The sequence below is a fragment of the Stigmatopora argus genome, chromosome 15 (genome assembly GCF_051989625.1).
Source record: "Stigmatopora argus isolate UIUO_Sarg chromosome 15, RoL_Sarg_1.0, whole genome shotgun sequence".
Classification (NCBI taxonomy): Eukaryota; Metazoa; Chordata; class Actinopteri; order Syngnathiformes; family Syngnathidae; genus Stigmatopora; species Stigmatopora argus.
Window position 1 is genome coordinate 949,001 of NC_135401.1, and position 6,000 is coordinate 955,000.

A 6,000-nucleotide genomic window follows, 5' to 3' on the forward strand; every position below is an offset into this window, starting at 1 on the left:
TATGAAAACGTTTGAAACTAGAAAAAAAATTATTGAAACTATCGAAAGACTGCTCCCAAGTATTCCATTTATGATCTTAAATAGAAGGATAAAAACGTCCAAAATACATATCTAAAGTAACATTTTTATTACCAAATCGATTTCAATGCTCGTGATTTCTTTTTGAAACGACAAAAATAATCCAAACTCGTCAGACAAATTTAAAAAATGGCTTCTTAAAATATTGCAACTCAATTATGTCCCCAATCGAACTCTCTTAATACATTTAAAAAGCCTAAAATAACTTAAAATGAATGCTTTTCAAACTCTGCGCAACGAAAATACGCGATTGCCAAAGTAAGAAAACGGCCGAAAACGGCCATAAAAATGCACTTCAATCGCCGTCCAAAAAAAAAAAAAAAGACATTAAAATAAGACTGGGGAGATTGGACGTCTCTCGTCGTCAATGGCAATAAAAAAGTAGAAGAAAGCAAGAAAACGGCCGAAAACGGCGATAAAAATGCACTTCAATCGCCGTCCCCCCCAAAAAATAGACATATTAAAATAAGACTGGGGAGATTGGACGTCTCTTGTCGTCAATGGCACTAAAAAAGTAGAAGTAAGAAAACGGCCGAAAACGGCGATAAAAATCCACTTCAATTGCCGTCCAAAAAATAATAATATAAAATAGATATTAAAATAAGACTGGGGAGATTGGACGTCTCTCGTCGTCAATGGCATTAAAAAAGTAGAAGCGATACCTGGCGCGTAAAAGGCCGCCTGGTAGTTGCTGAAGGCCGGGCAGCCGCAGTAGTAGCCCACCGGCGGGGGCGGGTAAGTCAGGCCGAAGGATGCGGGCGCGGATGCGGGTGCGCTCGGGCAGCAGGAGGCGGGGAAGGGCGGCATCGCCACGGGCATGGCCATCGGCATGGGCATGGGCATCGGCATCGGGGTGCTCGACCGCCGCTCGGGCTTGGCGAGGAGCGCCTCGATGCTGAAGCAGCATTTCTTGCCGACGGTCCGCTGCTGCTGCTGACCGGAAGCATGCGGCGACGAGTATCCCGAGGCACTTCCGTTGCTCGTCTCGTACATGTTGACAAGAAGAGTTCACTCGAAGACTGACGTCTGATGTTTGCCTTTTGTTTTTTTATGTCGCCCACCCGGTAGCCTAAATCGGATTTAGCCCCGCCCCCTGGGCTTTTGTCCCGTGGAAAGATGAGAGGAGCCGACCGAGCGCGTATCCGATTAATTGGCGGGAGGGAAGGAGGGAGGGAGGACCAACTAAAACTGGGTTTGTCAAACATGCGATGGGGGCCCCCATGAGGGGGGGGGTCACGACGACGAGGAGGAGGGGGGGGGGGGCGAAAGGGGAAGGGGGCTTTTGAAGACGGATGGCGGGGGGGCGTCGTCGGTCGCAGTTAGAGAGAACGGTTCGAATTCCTGGAAAGCCTTGATGTCGCCGAGTGGGATTTTGATCGCGTTAAAGGCAAATCATCTCATTAAGTGCATTAAGTTAAGGCGACGCCATTGACGTCCATGCGCGTCCAATTGGAGGATGCATAGAGTACTGAAAGTTGGGACTTTTTTCAGTGGGGAGATTCGAATTGGAGGCTTTTGTTGTCATTATTTAAGTATAGTGAGGTTTAAAGATTCACTATAAGGTGCACAAATACATAATAATGAGGTGCAATTTGCATTTTAATGTTAATTACTACTTGCTGGAAATGGTTTGTTCAATGTTTTAGGGGATTTCGTCAAAAGTAGTCTATTATTATTGACTTTTTTTAATTCAAAAGCTTCACTGGAGTGACTTTTTTCAGTGTTGAAGTTATTTCAAGAGAGGAATAAGATTACATTTTATGTACACAGTATTTTTTGATTTAGAAAAGTCACTTTTAGGCACTATTTAGGTATTTTGAGAGTATTTTAGTACTTTACACAAGTATTAAAGTCATTTCAAGAAAGTAGAAAAGTTTATCGTTAGGTATCTTTTATGTGTATTATAGTATTTCCCTACGTTGAAAAGTTACTTTTAGGCAGTATTTTAGTATTTTGAGAGTATTTTTAGTACATTACATGAGTATTAGTCATTTCAAGAAAGTAGAGAAGTTTGTCTTTAGGTATCTTTTATGTGTATTATAGTATTTCCCTATGTTGAAAAGTTACTTTTAGGCAGTATTTTAGTACATCACACGAGTATTAAAGTCATTTCAAGAAAGTAGAGAAGTTTGTCTTTAGGTATTTTTTATGTGTATTATAGTATTTCCCTATGTAGAAAAGTTACTTTTAGGCAGTATTTTAGTATTTTAGTACATTACACAAGTATTAAAGTCACTTCAAGAAAGTAGAGATGTTTGTCTTTAGGTATCTTTTATGTGTATTATAGTATTTCCCTATGTTGAAAAGTTACTTTTAGGCAGTATTTTAGTATTTTGAGAGTATTTTTAGTACATTACATGAGTATTAAAGTCATTTCAAGAAAGTAGAAAAGTTTGTCGTTAGGGAAATACTATAATACACATAAAAAATACCTAACGACAAACTTTTCTACTTTCTTGAAATGACTTTAATACTTGTCCATGTACTAAAAAATACTCTCAAAATACTAAAATACTGCCTAAAGGTAACTTTTCAATATAGGGAAATACTATAATACACATAAAAAATACCTATGTAAAATAGGTATTTTTTATGTGCAAAGTATTTTCCTATGTAGAAAAGTTACTTTTAGGCAGTATTATACTGGATTAAGGTCATTTTTTGGAGTACTTTATCAAATCTTTGTGTTTTTCACTTTTCTGTTACTTTAGGAAATTGGCAATAGATTGAAGTTATACTTTAAAATATGTTTGACTCATTTTCCTGCAGTCTGTCAATCATTTTTTGCAAATATTTTGTCAGGGGGGCCGGTAAGCATTGGGCCCTCGTGCCATCGACGCCGAGGCAAAAGTGGGCCGTTTTGCAGCTGGGGTGTCGCTCCCCGAAAGGGAGGCGTCAAATTCGCCAAGTAGGATGTTGTTGGATTTTGCGCTCAGGAGATGCGTCCGTCCGTCCGTCCGTCCGTCCGTCCAATGTGTGTTGAGGATCAACAGGGGGCGGGGCTTAAAAGGGGGCAGGGGGTGCTTGAGGAACTCCAATTTTTTGCATGGCAGGGTGAAAAGTGATTAAGGGAAGACAATGGCCTGGCGTTAAGCAATCAAGTCGCCGCTCTTTCATATTCATAACCATTAGCGATGTCATTAGTCAGCTTTCCTGCCAATTACCAACTACTAAATATGTATTTTGTGTCAAAACGACAAAATTAAGTTGTTTTTTCTTTGTTTTCAGCCATGTAGATGGAGAAAAAATAACGTTTTGGACCTTCTAACTTACCGTGACCATTCATTTCCCTTCCTGTGTGTAGTTTGGATGTCGCCCTGGGCTGGCGTGGGTTTTCTGCGGGTACTCCACGTCCCCCTAAAACATGCAGGCTAGGCTAATGGGATGCTAAATTGTTCCTAATGGCTATGATTGGTTATTTGACTCGGTGCCCTGCGATGGGCTAGCCATTAATGAGGTTAGTTAGTTAGCCGGGATAGGCTCCAGCACCCCCGCAGCCCTCCTTGTGACGATAAGGGCTATGGAAAATGATGGATTGATATAGAGTATGTCCATTTTGAAATAGTACTTAGACTGTCTTACCTCTGTTGCGTTTTTGAGAAGCGAAGAGACGACTCGGGGGTGCCGTTGCAAGGCACCTCTGCAAACATGGCGCCTCTCCTTCCCTTTCTTCTCTTCTTTCGCCGCCGTCGCCGCCGCCGACACCGGGACGTCTAATGAGGGAGGCAAACACACCCCGAGACCACCCCGCATCGCCCGATAGCCGTCAAAGCCGCCATATTCGTCGGGGAGGAAAAAATAAGATGGCTTTTATTTTTTTAGGGTACGGCGATTGAACCAGTTTGGAGGGTGGTGGTGGTGGTGTGGGGGGCGGGGCTTATGTGTATTGAACCCAGACAAGGAATACACGCTACTCAATGGATGGGGGGTGGGGGGGGGTCATCAGGAAAGTTTTAATAGGCCATTATGCACAAATGAGTTTGGGAAATAAATTGGAAAGGGAAGTGGAGAAGGGGGAGGGGCTTAAGTTGGGATTTAATCATCAAATGTGGATTTCCTTTGGATTTTGGGCCATTTTTGTAGTACTTTTTGGGTCTGTGTTTATAATTTTTGCAGGCCTGGTGCAGAACAAAAGCCTCATTTGTCAGGGTTTTAGCCCCAGGTGCACTTTAGGGGTGGGGGGGGGGGTGCCGATGTTGACACCCCCCTCTAATGGAGGTGAGAATTGGCGGGTTGGACTTTAACACTTGACCTGTGTTTACACTTCCTGTGGGTGTCATTGTCCATAAAATGCCAGCTCCCTCACATTTGGGGGGGGGGGGGGCGTAGCGGGGGACATAGGGGGGACATGGGACCCCCACTTTTTGCTGTTTTAAATAGTTTTGGGGAGACTTTTACTTCAAAATGGGGCCTGTTTCAATTACAATGGAGTGAAATTGATGTGCATGTTGTTGAAAATAATTCCATATTGAAAGCTTTATTTGTATTTTTATCTCTTGACAGGAAAGCAGTGGTGTTCAACCAGAAGCCTTGACTCCATTTTGATTGGCCCACGGCAAGTTATGAGAAGGTAAGTGAAAATGGCCCGCACAAGAATGTTAAATTCAGTATCTCTGGTGTAAATAGTCAAACATTATTTCTAATCAATCTAGGTTAAAAAAAATCACAAATATGGGATGAAATAAAGTTCTAATCTAATATATAAAAATAATTCTTAAAGACCGGATGAAATAAAGTTCTAATCGAATTTAAGGGTAGAATTTATATTATAGTTACAAAACGGGAGGAAGCATAGTCTAAAATTGGATGTCACTATTTACTGAAATCACATAATTAAAAATTCGTTTTGAAAATGTTACATGTTTAAAAAAAATACTTGCAGGAGTAAAGTTTGTTTGGTTATTTTTCTGCACCTTGACTTAAAAAAAAACAGTACAAATAATGTTATTTTAACAAAACAACGATTTTAAGTAGTATTTAAAACTAAGATTACGCCATTAGAAATGGATCTTTATCTATTTTACGTGTTTAAGTTTTTGTAACATCAATTGGCTTGCCTTTTTGTTGTTGTTGTTGATGGCGCGGACGTTTCCAGGGCAACGGGCGAGCGTTTACAGCGGCGGCCATTGTTCGCGTCCACGTCCGTCACATCAAAGGCGCCGTAATGAGGGCGCGGCCATTGACGGCATCGCAAGTGAGTGACAGACCACTTGAAAGAAAGCGGGACCACACGCAGGCACGCGTCGCCTCGCTGCTGACCTCTGGCGGACGAAAAGAGAATAGCAGCTACAGGACTTGTTGAAACAAGTAAGTTCTTTTATTTAGGGAGTGTATTCTTGTCATTTTACAAGTCTATTAACACCACTGACTTTAAGGTATTTATTGATTCATAAGGTGAGTACTATAGTAGATTTAAGTCACTTTTAGAGTCCTTTGAATAATTTAGAGTGCCAATTGAGGAATTTCAGAAGTTTAAACTGTTCCACTATTCACTATTTATGTTCCTCAGTATTTCAGTAAATTTAACAGTATAAATTAATTTTAGGGTACTTAAATAGGCTAGAATAGTAATTAAAAGTATATTAGTTAATTTTAGGGTACTTAAATAGACTAGAATAGTAATTAAAAGTATATTTATTAACTTTAGGGTACTTAAATAAGCTAGAATAGTAATTAAAAGTATGTTAATTTATTTTAGGGTACTAAAATAAGCTAGAATAGTAATTAAAAGTATATTAATTTATTTTAGGATACTTAAATATGATAGAATAGTGATTAAAAGTATATTAGTTTATTTTAGGATACTTATATAAGCTAGAACAGTAATTCAAAGTATATTAATTAAGTTTAGGGTACTTAAATAAGCTAGAATAGTAATTCAAAGTATATTAATTAATTTTAGGGTACTTAAATAGGCTAGAA

General features: G+C 40.0%; 1 protein-coding gene across 3 annotated transcripts in view; it reads left to right on the plus strand.

Moving 5' to 3' along the window:
- Window positions 1-6,000, plus strand: part of rab11fip5a (RAB11 family interacting protein 5a (class I)) — a 72,899-nt gene that overhangs the window by 64,322 nt on the left and 2,577 nt on the right. For all 3 annotated transcript variants that reach the window (XR_013305083.1, XR_013305081.1, XR_013305082.1), the window contains 2 exons: window positions 4,582-4,648; window positions 5,174-5,385. The gene's annotated coding sequence lies outside the window, so the exon portion shown is untranslated. The remainder of the gene's footprint in view (window positions 1-4,581; window positions 4,649-5,173; window positions 5,386-6,000) is intronic.